General features: G+C 46.8%; 1 long non-coding RNA gene across 2 annotated transcripts; it reads left to right on the top strand.

Annotated features, from left to right (window-relative positions):
- Positions 1 to 10,986: 10,986 nt before the first annotated feature.
- On the top strand, positions 10,987 to 12,340 carry LOC143695285 (uncharacterized). 2 transcript variants are annotated; one of them, XR_013184392.1, is made up of 2 exons: positions 10,987 to 11,237; positions 12,237 to 12,340. It is a non-coding gene; the product is annotated as an uncharacterized LOC143695285 (long non-coding RNA). The 2 variants fall into 2 exon arrangements; XR_013184391.1 differs by having other exon boundaries at positions 12,234 to 12,340.
- The last annotated feature ends 61 nt before the right edge of the window (positions 12,341 to 12,401 follow it).

The raw sequence follows: 12,401 nt of genomic DNA, 5'->3' as shown, positions 1-12,401 counted from the left end.
CATTTAAGAAATGTGCCAGAGCTGGCTGCACCTCCAACAGTTGCATTTCAAGGTATTTTTCAAGCCCCCATATCAATTTTGGAGCATAACTGACCCAGCCTCGTGCCTGTGTCCCCCCAGGGGCTCAGCCTGTCCCAGGACAGGTGACAGTACCGGGGTGGTGGCTGCACTCTGGTGCCTGGGCTGGGACCTGTGACAGCCTGGGGAGCCAGGCCAGTGCCACCATTCAGAGCTCCAAGGCTCACCCTCTCCTATTCAGACTGTCCATAAATCCAGTCTGACAGGCATTTCTACATGGGACTGGAGTGTGCTCTGTGTGTGTGCTTGTTTTCCCCTGTGTGCACACAGCTGTGGTTTCTTGTTATTGCTGGAAACAGCCAGGCTTGTGTCTCCCACCTTCTCTCCCATTCTGCTCCTTCTTTTGCCACAGAGTGAAGGAGCTGTTCACCACTTGCAGGCAAACCTGACCTGGGGCAGATCTGCTGATTGTGAGCTCCATCCCTTCCCACACTGCCAGCACCAAGAGCACAGCTCCACTGTGCCACGATTGCCACCCTCCCAAAACACAGGCACTCGCTTGTTTAAAGCAGGAGAGGCACCTCACTGAGCACAGAGATGCACATGGGCTTGAAATTAATCTTTGGACAAATGTCAGCAAGAGCAGGCTTTTAGCCCATAGTCAGCACAGTCTGGGGAGGCAGACTGACACCATCTAAGATGTCACATTCACCAACAGAGCTGTACTCCAAAAGAGAAGAGTTTAGCCCCAGAAATTAGCAGCTCACTGCACTGAAACATTTGTCAGACTCTTCAGTGACTGGGGAATTGTGGTTCCTTTTAAGTGAGTCAATGTTGCCCTGGATCACTACTTTAGTACAAGGCAGGGTCCCCTTCCCTTCACAGAGAGATTTGAAATCCAATGTCACGTGCAGAACTGAAGAGGTGAAAGGTTCCAACACAAGTGAATGCTTCCAACAAAAGTTAATAGCAAACCTAGGCAACACACACCCAGCTCCCTGGCATCCATGCTGAGGAGCTGGTTTGAGCCACAAAGCTGGGCTCCAAGGCTGTTGAACCAGCTGGGAATATTGATGTGATTAACAATGATTTGATTTGGAAATCAATGTGAAGGAGGTTGTATGCTTGCTTTGTCCAATTTAGTCCCAGAAATGCTGGGTTCAATACAGGGAGGAATCCAGCCAAAGCAGGAAGAGGATTCTGAGGAGGGCTGGAGTGGGGTGTGTTTTTTATTTTATCAGACATCTGTCTGGATTCTAGCTGGGGAAAACTTGAGCATTCAGTCAAATATTTCATGTGTGTCTATAATAATCCAAACAAAGGAACAGCTGACAGCCCATGGTCATTTAAAGACAGAGCAATTTCTGTTTAGCAATCTTGTGAGTGCATTTTCTCTATCTATGTGCAAGACTTCCTAATAGTTATGTGGGGTTTGCTGCAGTTTAGCTGCTAATGAAATACCATGAATTTAGGGGGAAGCCAACACAAACACTAAGTCTTTAAAAGAAATATTAAGAAGCTATTCCCCTGGGTCACAGAACAAAGAGGCAAAGAGGCACATCCATTAAATATTGCCAGGTGTAAAACATTGGGCTTATATTCTAACCCTAAGAGGAGTGATAATTCATTAGATATAGTTTGAATTAGAAAGCAGAGAAGCAATTTTTAAACTTTAGTCCCATTAAATTGTCTTCTCCACTTCAGCTCCAGGGAGCTGCTTCTGCCAATAACTCCTGGGAGCAGTGCAAGAACCCCTGGATAAAAGTGTTGTGGTGTGGTCTGGGAAGCCAACTAGTAGTGATAGATAAATCTCTCCTGACATTATTATGTTTTTTTAAATGCATGAAAAGCTCAGTGATGATACCCCAGACCCCATATAAAGTTCTCATACTGACATATTACTTTTGCTAAGTAGCCACTTGCTCCATAGAAACCACAATAAAATACCACACAGGGAAGAGTGTCACACCAGAGGGGAAAGCTTATCATCTTAGTATTGCCCTTGGGAAAGTGAACCTCCTTAAAATCAGCAGCTTTGCCTGTTATGATGTAATTATTTTATTATTCACTGTGGGAAAATGAGGTTTCTCCAACCCCCCAGCATCCAACAGGTTACTCAGACTCCCATGAAATGCTGGGTCTCTGCATTTAATTATTTTGGAGCTGTAAGACTCTCCCTGGCTTGAACAGGGGTAGATGGCTGATGCTCAGGCTTCTGTAAGGAAGGGAGTCCATGGAGCACAGGAGCAGGACAGATCCTTGTGCAGATCCTTGGCAGCACTGGCTGGCAGGGCAGGGACCAGGAGCTAAGCCCACAGCAGACAGAGCTGGCTGCTCATTCCCATCCCCACAGCTCTGAGGCTGAACAGCTCTGGGTGCAAATGGAGGTGCTGGAGGCTGGGTGAGCTCTGCTGGGCAGAGAGCTGAGAACTGGCTTGGCAGTGAGCAGCACTGCCCATGTCTGAGGGGAGTCACTGACAATCCTGGATACCTCTGCTGAGGCTGCTCACAAACTCCCTTTGCCACCCCTAGGACCATCTTCTCCACAGGAGCTGTTCTCCTTAAAGACTAAAATTTCCACCTTCTCAGAAAGGTATCACCTAGCTGATCCAGTACCAGACCTGACAGGAACAAAGTACCTCCTTTTGAGAAAGGAAATCACATCTGCCAGATTTTCACCACAGTTTCAGCATGTCCGTGTAGGCCTGGACTCCTCTGACAGAAGAGTTTCATCAGCTGAAGGTACCTCAGTTCCTTCAAGCAGTGGGACCTCTGCTTTCTGTGCCAAGACATGTTTCCCCTTCTAAGAGTTCAGGAAAATTGAAGTAGCCATGGACCAAAAGAAGTGTCAAAATATCAGCTGATGGAGGATGCTCTGCTGCTCGGAGCAGATTAACACATTCTGCATACAAAAAGCACTGAATGGAAACATTCTCTGTATTTGGACACTAGGCAATACCAATATAAGCCAAAGAAAAGCAGGAGAAGAGTCCTGCAGTGAAAAACACCACCAGCAGTGAGGCTCAGGCCAGACTGCAACAGTTACCAAGTGAAAATGATCAGAGCAGTTTGGGCAGTGATCACCTTGCACTCTGGAGGCTTTTCACTAACCTTTCTTCTGCAGCTGAATTTCTCATGCATTAGACAATTTAAGTAGTGATTCAATTCACTGCAATCTCCTCCTGAGTCATTACTGGAGCAACTCCTATGCAAAGGTAAAGCATTTTAAACAAATAGCTCTACCTTGCCTGAGAGGGGTTGCAAACCCCAGTTGGTCACAACTAGACATTCAGACAAAAGGGATTTCTATTCTCACAGGTGAGATCCATTTACATCCACTGATGCATTTTTATTTCAGCAATTCAGTGCTATCTTTCAGCCTCTTTGTGAAAGTATTCAGTGAGACTCTACCTTTTAATCATGTATTTGAAATATTTACTCATTTACTCAGATAAAAAAGACCTTGATGATTTGGACAGCAGCCATAGCTTTCCAGATGAAAAAAAAAAAAAAAAAAACCAAATAGCTTGACCATTAAAATTATTAACTGATTTGAGCAGTTCTTCAGTAATGGCAGAAGAGGAGACTACTCTCTCTCCTATGTGTGAAGAAGCAGTTTTGGTGCTTCTGTGCCTTGTGGAAAGGCAGCTCTACCCACAGGAGGGCAGTGCTAGATCAACTGTTCCTATTTCTGTAATATGCTCTCCCAGCACAGCCCCTGCAGAGCTGCCTCTCTCTCTTTTATATTGTCACTGTGTGTGGAGAGTGGCAGGCACAGTAGCAGCCCTCCCAGACTCCATGGTGACAGGGTCTCTCACTCTGTGTCCACCCTGAGCCAGATAAAAGCTTTCCTGAGCTGCCCCAGAGATCTGCACTGGCAGGAATGCTCAGCACTGGGTCAGGGCTCAGCACTGGGTCAGGGCTCAGCCCTGGTGACAATTGGCTCAGTATTAAGCCCAGCAGCCACCCAGACTTCTACCCTTAATTCCAACACCACTATAGACCAATACCACCACTGTCTGTACAGCAGTAGCTGAGCCAAATCCAAACTTTGTGTGTGTGCGACACAGACACTGCCCAGACTTGGCTTGCCTAACATTAATGGTTTTGCTGTTGCTCGTGCTGACACCAGCAGTGTTGACAAAAAGCAAGCAATGCATTTTGATAAATCTGAGGATTGTGTTTGCCTTCCCAAGCAGCTCTGCAGCTTCACAAAAGGGACTGACACGCTCCTGCAAACCAGGAGTCTTCAGGGAAGGGGGAACAAGATGAAGCAAATGTTTCTCAGGTTCAGCTCAGCAATCGTCTGTGCAAACAGGCAATTCCTGAAGCAAAGGCAACCACGGAGCTATTTTGACTAAGCCTGAGATCACTGAATCTTTCTTCCTGCTGAATCCTAGAAAGGAATGAGAAAAGTGCCCAGTCCAGTCAGTGAAAGTAACGGTTTTGAGAACACCCCCTTTTTGACTTCACCCCTTGTTCCACTACACCTGTAAATCCTTTGCTAAATTTAGTATTTTTAAAGTAAAATCATGAAAATACAGAAGAGTTTGTGTTGGGAGGGACCTTAAAGATCATCCAGTTCTAACCCCCTGCCATGAGCAAAGACATCTTCCACTATCCCAGGTTGCTCAAGGTCCCATCCAACCTGGCCTTGAACACTTCCAGGATGGGGCAGCCACAGCTGCTCTGGGCAGCCTCTCCCAGGGCCTCACCACCCTCACAGGGAGAAATTTCTTCCTAACACCTAATCCAAACCTATTCTCTTTCAGACTAAAGCCATTCCCCTTTTTCTGGACCAAGGCTGCCCCTGCCAGCCAGAGCACAGCTCCACGGTCTCTGCCCCGATTGCCACCCTCCCAAAACACAGGCACTCGCTTGTTTAAAGCAGGAGAGGCACCTCACTGAGCACAAAGAGATGCACATGGGCTTGAAATTAACCCCTTGGACAAATGTCAGCAAGAGCAGGCTTTACCCCATAGTCAGCACAGTCTGGGGAGGCAGACTGCCACCATCTAAGATGTCACATTCACCAACAGAGCTGTACTCCAAAAGAGAAGAGTCCAGGCCCAGAAATTAGCAGCTCCTGCAGCCTCCTGAGGATGCCACAGCTCCTTCACAGTTTCTAATCTTATAATTACTGGCAAAGGTTCCTCCTCGGTTTCCCAGTCCCCAGAGAGCTCAGCAGGCCCAGCCTGTCCCACTGGATGCCCACTGTCCCCTCCCTGCTGAAATGAAAGTCGGTTCTTGATCAAAGCGGGATCCCCTCAGTGCTCTGCCGCTGCACCCCTGCCCTCTCCCGGGCAAAGCCGGCCTCGCACCGTCTGTGCTGCTCCGAGGAATGGGGAAAAGCCCTGAAAAGCCCTGAAAAGCCCTGAAAAGCCCGGGCCCGGCTGGCTCTGCCCGCTGCCCAGCACGCCAGGAGCGTGCAGAGGATGGCAGCACAAACAACAACCGAGCAGCCAGACGGCAGCACACAGATCTGCTGTAAACATGGGCTTTGCTCAAGGAAACACGCACGTTTTCAGACTCTCAGCCAAATCTGAAGAGTATGCATCAGAGAACTTGGCTTTATTACAAGATTCCTCAGCCCTCAATCCGAGTTTATCAGGGCTGGTTTTGTTTAGCAGAAGTTCGGAGAACTCGGGGGTCAGGAGAAATCAGACAAAAGGTGCCAATGCTCAGTTACACAAACCTGTGGCACCTGAGGAAAATGCCTGCCCACATCTCAGACAGCTCCCATTGCAAACCAGGAGCTTCAAACCTGTCCAGGAAAAAGGAAAAACAAACAAAACCTCGAGAGCGCTGGGGCAGTCACCCAGAGCAGACAACAATCCTGTCACCAGGAGCAAACTGCCCAGCTGCAGCCCTGGGAGCTGCTAGCAAAAACCCCTGGCTGTTACAGCAGTAATTACATAAATCCCTTCCATGCATTTGTGTCAGGACCATTGATCAAGAACCAGCATTAATTAGACCTAATCCACACCTCGGAGGCACCAGAAGGCATCAGCGTGGCTCCAGGGGTTTAGGGCAGCAGACTGTGTGTTTCAGCAAGGCTTCCTTGATTTCATCCTCACGAATTTGAAGGGGTAAAGGCAGAGAGGAAAGGAAGAGGGAAGAAAACAAAAGAAAAATAGCAGATTTGCAAATTTAACCTTTCCTAGGTGAGTTGTGTGGGAGGTTAAATACTGCTGGGGCTGTGCCTAGGCAAACTGAGTACCCTGTGACAGTCTGTGCCTTTGAGAGAAAACATTGAAATATCATGGAGGTGCCAAATAACCCAACTACAAGCACACCTATTGGCTTCTCTCAGAGCAGACAAGCAACAGGCAATTAATGGGCAAAGGGCTAAATGAACCCCCTGAGTTATTTACTGCAGGAAGGTGAAGTCTGAGATCCCTGGCACTGATCCAGTCTTCTACCAGCACAACTGGTTGCCTTGTCCCTCCAGTAAAGAAACAGGGTCTGCAAGATAGAGTGGAAGGCAGGCACAGATAGGAGGGAGGAGCTGGCACTTGGAAAGTGATACAGGTCTTGGGCTCTGAAGAGTTAAAGCAACCAGAGGAATTGTAAACAAAAACAAAACAAACAAAACAAAACAAAAAAAAAGACCAAAAAAAAAAAAAAGCTAAGCAGCAGCCCTTACAACAAAAATGCATTTTCCAAAATTAATGAGATTTTGATAAGCCCCCATTTTAAAAATGCAATATTTCAATTTTAAAATGTAAAAAGACTAAAATCTTCATAAATATCCTATTAAGAAACTTCTGATGCTGTTTTAGGTTTTCCATTGAAATACAGTGCATGGAGGTTGCCATAGCTACAAGCAAATTTTTAAATAACTGTTTTTCATCAGAGCAGCTGCAGTATCCTACAGAAATGAAGATGAAGTGGGGAAGCTGGAAGGATTCTGACCAAATTCAAGCTCCTAATCAAATGACTCCAAGATTTTCATAAACACAGCTTAGAAACTTTTACTATGGGTCCTGGTTTTTAGAGAAAATACCACTCTGTTGACAGGACCCCAGGAAATGCTGTCAGCAGTGCCAGAGATCTCAGTCAAGACAAGAGCTTTGTTTTCATGCTGGAAAACACAAAAATTTCCACTGCTGAGCCCCAGCCTGGTACAGCTCCCCAGGCACCAAGGGATGTGCTGCAGCCTCAGCTTGCTCTGAAGGGCTTTCTGAATGAACTGCTTGACTGGCAGCAGAGGGCTTCAAAATGCCCCAAGAGCCACAGATTTCTGTACAAGAAAAGCTCTTCCTTGCCTGAGCTTGTACAGTGAAACACAGAAAGGAGGAAATGTGAAAAACAAGGGGAGCTGTAAAACACTGGCAGGAGGTCTTGAGGAGAGGCTGATTTAGGTGGTCCCCTCCAATGGTGCTGGGTGCTTGCTGGGCATCAGGAGGCTGTTTCTTCTTCTGGAGGATCTCTGCCTGGCTTGAACAGGCAGAGCAACGTTCTGTGCAATGGTGTGAGCAGAAAACAGACATTTCTGCACTGTGGGCACCTGTTTGGGGGAGGCCTAATCTAAGGACAAGATCAAGAGCCTCCTTTCAACCTGTAGCATTAACTATGGCAAAAGTCCTACAAAAAACTTCAAATAAAATCATTTTGTGCCCTCAGGCAAGCATGTCTCTGTGTCCCAGTGCATAAAACAAAAATAAATAAAGAATAAAATTTCCCAACCGAACATCCAAGAGATTTAACTCCACCAAAACAGTAATTGAATTGCCATCTATGGAAGGGGGAAATGCTTGGCCGGGTTTGGGTTATTTTCTTAACAACAAACTAATTATTATTATTAATAACACTATTATGATTCTGAAGAAACCATCTCAGTGATTACTGGTTTTATGCACATTGCCTCATTTATCTACCACCTGTTTCTGAGAGGTACCTCCATAGCATCTTAAAATGAAACAGCTTCCTTTCCCAATGACTGTTTGCTCCAGAATTATTCTGGGGTAAAAGACAAAGAAAAACAAAGGGGAAAAAAGTTAGAAAAAAACTTTAAATGAAAGTTAGATAAAGGAAAGTTTAAAAAGCTATCATGGCAGATTCTCCTAACAAATTACATTTTTTTTACTAATTCCAAGTACTCAAGGAAGTGTTCAAGGCCAGGTGGGATGGGGCTTGGTACATCCTGGTCCAGTGGAAGGTGGCCCTGCCCATGGCAGGTGGTTGGAAATGGATGATTTTTCAGATTCCTTCCAAACCAAACCATTCCATGATTCTATGGTTCATGGGTACTGAGGCAGTTTAAGTACTATCTTTAGCACAGAACAGAGATTTTCAAGAAAAGATGGAAGAGTCCCTCATTTTAGAAATTAGATACTTCATGGCAGGCAGACACATCTCAGTCACCCAGTGAGATCCTGGCACAAGACTGCTCAGCTGGCTTTGCCCAGCATCCCTCTCCACACTGGCAGTAAGTGATCAGAAAGTGGGAAAAAATAACAGCTACCAGAAAAACAACCTAGTAAATATCTTTTATAATGTAATCTATAAAATTTCCCTTTGCCAGGGTGAAAAGAGGCCAGCCCAGCAGAGTGAGGGAGGGATGCCAATGAACAGAGAATTCTGTACTGTCCATGTATCCTGTCAGAGGGTCACACCTTCCTGTATATTTTTAGGCATTAACTTTTCTGATGTAGAGTTTTTTTCAAGGAAAGAAACAGAAGATATAAAAAGCACAGCCTGCTGTATGGTTGGGCTGCCAGAAAACCAGATTGTGAGTCACTGCAAGCTACTGACCTTAGTCAGCACTGTGACTCCACAGCTCTCCAGCCCTGCTGTTCCTTCCTTCCCCAGGGCAGGTGAGAGGCTTGTCAAAGCTGCAGAGGCACACTCATACTCACAGGAAAGTGATTTCCCTCAGCTGTGCAGACATCAGGATTGCTGAACCCAACATAACTCAGCATTTTCCTGGAAGGAAAAAGAGATGTTAGCCAAAAAGATGAGCCATGGTCTGCAAGAGCCACCTTGTCCTGGAGAGCCAAAGAGCAGGAGGGGCAGAGGAATCTCCAGAGCAGAGAGCAATGCACAGGCACTGTTTGGAGAGTCTGAAATGTTCTCCTGAGAGCCCTCCCTGCAGCCTGCACCGAGCCTCAGCATCCCTGGCAAGGCAGAAATGCAGAGGCTGAAGGAGAGGATGGAGGCAGCCGAAGGGAGCAGTGCTCGGTGCCACAAGGCTCCTCCCCTCTCACCTGCAAAGGAAACACAGCAGCACCTGCAGGGCAGGGACTGCTGCAGCTCCTCTCTCTGTGCTGCTCTGCTCTTTGCTCCCATTTTGCTTTTGAAGCAGTTCAACAGGCCCTCCAGCACAGGAGGTTTGCTTTTTTCACCAGATTATCTTGAAGCAAGGAGAAGAGAATCTTGAGAGATGAGCTAAAAAAGGAAATAAAATTTTTAAAAAGAGGGAGAGAGATAATACACAACATAGAGGGGAGAAAAGCAAAAAAAAAAAAAAAATTCAAGAGATATTCCCTGAGAGAGGCAGGGATGGGCCAAGGACCAAGAAGTGGGGACAGAATATCAGTCAAGGGAGGGGAAGGCAGCAAACCACACAAGCAGTGTGGTGGCACTGGGGCACGCTCCTACAAGAAGAAGAAGAAGAAGAAGTATGTAGGTGTTTGTCCTCATTTGTTTGTTGTGAATAGTAAGCAGAAAACCACAAGTCAAAAGCAAAAAGCATGCAAGAGAATTCAGGGCTTCTCCATTTAAAGTGTTTGGTCTCTCAGTTTGCTCATCTGCAAAATGTAGGTGCCCTGCTGGTCTGCCAGAGCTGTGCCAAGGGGGATTCAGCCCATTTATTTATTTCAGAAAATAAAGAGAGTGAGATCAGAAGGTGCCATAGGTCAGATTAAAAGAGACATTGAGAGAGAGTATGTCTTTTTAGGAAAAGCTTTACTTGTGCCAAAAAGTAGGTTTTCATCTATATCAGCACTAAAAAATTCAGGTCAAGTTACCTGAATGCTTCTGTACTGAAAAATAAAGTGAAAAATCAGAATTTCACTTTGGAATTAAAAAGCTTGGATCAACAGATAAATCCTCCAGAAGAGCTGCAGTCATTAGAGTTGTGGTGCTTCAGCTTCTGGTGAATGTGCATGGAGCTGGTAGATTCAGTAAAGATTTAGATCCATTAATATCCCCTGATGTGTTGTACATCTGACAGAACCCTGGGACAGGAGCCACTGAGTCATTTTACCTTCAGCTCTGTGACCCTGCCTTCCTCCATGTGCAGGCTGGGCCATCCTGGGGCTGCCCCAGTTAGAGGGAGGCAGAATAAACAGGAATATTGTGAGGCAGCAATGAGACAGACAGAGCTTACACTGGTTGGAAAATGCACACTGAAAATACTTTCTGTTCTGCTGGAAAGGCACAGCAATGTCAGTAGGACAGCCTGGGACTTGAAAAGTTCTCTGGTTTAAATACATCAAGAATATCCCAAAAGGAGTTGCTTTGTCATGAAGGGCAAGCAAGCCCCAAAGGCAGCCACAGCAGCCTGGGACTAAGGAAGGAGCCCTGAATGCTTGGTCACTGCAGGGCTGAAAGGCAGCCTTGCATCTGCTTTCAAAATAGCTCTGTACCCATTCATTTCATTCTGTTCTCTCAGTGAGCAGCAACTGTAGAGCACAGAAACATCCAGGCAGCTCTGAGAGAAAAAAGGCTTGAGAATAATGAACCCTGGGAACAGTTTTTCCTTTACCATTTTCCACATAAATGCTCTGATCAGAACATATACCTGCTCAGGACACAAATACTATCGAATTTTTTCATTGCACACAGGCTATGAGAGGTCCTCATTCATGGAGAGCTGGAGCCCAAAGCTGGACAGAGCTTTCCTGACTCTCACCTGGGCACAGCCAGCTCCATGCACTTGGGAATGTTCAGCACCACACAGACATGGCCAGTTTTGGTAGTGAGATCCCATTTGCAGTTTGCCAAAGGCATGGTGACCTGGGAGGTTGTGGTGGTTTGACAGGAAATGTGTTTTTTGGGATGCTGTGTTTTTGGCCAATGGATATTCAGGCTTTAATATTGGCATTTAACCTGGCCATTGAGACATGGACACGCCTCTGAGAACACGGGGTTAAAAGCAGAGCTCTCCCCTGGGAGGGTCCTCTTGGGCTTCCAGCGGGAAAGAGTTCGGGTCTCTCCCCCGGCCCAGCTGCTGGCTGGGCAGGGGGAGGGGAAAAGCCATGAGGCCGAGAGAGGTAGGCCTGAGCCTGGGGGTGGAAGGGTGGAAGAGAGAAAGAGAGAGAGAGACACCGGGAGCCATCGGGTGCCCCCCCTGAGAGACAGAGAGAGAGAGAGAGAGAAAGAGCCGCTGCCTGAGACTGTGACCTTGAAGCTTGATAAACATGGGCCTGTGCCGGCAGCACGGCTGGGACGGAGAAGAAGGGGGGGTTCAGCCGGCCACTTGTAGGAGCTTTTAACCCCTTTTTGGAAAATGAGAACTTTACAGAACATTGACCTTTCCTAGAAGATAGAGTGGAAGATGAGGAAGAAAATGGGCCAGTGTGAGAGAGGTCTGGGCAAGCGAGAGATAGTAGAAGAATAGAGAAGAATCCTAGTGGGAAGAGATGATGGAGTAGCTTTTGCTGGACTCTTTTTGTATAGCCATGGACAGACCCATGTTCCTTGTGATACAGAGACTGCATTCTAGGGGGAGGCAATGGCCTCAGAGCCAAGAGGGTTCAGTGTTGATGCCCCTCGGCCCCAGGGGGTGAAAAAATATGGGGGGGACAGGTGTCCCAAAGGAGAGATTGTGGGGACAGGTGTCCCAAAGGAGAGACTGTGCCTTTTTTGGATCGGGACAGAGCATCCTTAAAAGACAACCCTAGAAGCAGTTCTGGTCCGTGTTCAGTGGTGAGAGCACTGGACATGAAAAGGAAGAAGTCACGACGGCAGATGTACTCCGGGCGGTGCCACGAGTGACACGGAAACACACGAGGCTTCAGCTGTGTTTCCAGGGGAAGCCCATGGCACAAGAAGGACTCCTCTCCTCTTGATGAACTGAGGATTGATTGTTTGAAGGGTGGTGCAGGACTGAGAGTTGGTGATTTGAGGAACAAATGTATTGAGCTGGAAATTTGGTGGGGGGAGGAGGAAATGCATTTGTGAAGTTTTCATTTTCCCTGTGTATGTGTGTTCCTTTTTCTTTGTAGTTGTAGTGTAGTTAATAAAGTTTTGTTTTCTTTTTCCCTAAGTAGGAGCCTGCTTTGCTTATTCCTGGTCACATCTCACAGCAGAAACCAGGGAGAAGGTATTTTCATGGGGGCACTGGCATTGTGCCAGTGTCAAACCATGACAGAGGTGTAGGGGGTGAAGAACCTCACTCTGGGGGTACACACACTCCTCTGGCCCTCCAGTGAGTA

Source organism: Agelaius phoeniceus, chromosome 15 (assembly GCF_051311805.1).
Source record: "Agelaius phoeniceus isolate bAgePho1 chromosome 15, bAgePho1.hap1, whole genome shotgun sequence".
NCBI lineage: Eukaryota > Metazoa > Chordata > Aves > Passeriformes > Icteridae > Agelaius > Agelaius phoeniceus.
Note: the sequence above shows the minus strand (reverse complement) of the source record. Positions and strands in the feature narration are given on the sequence as shown.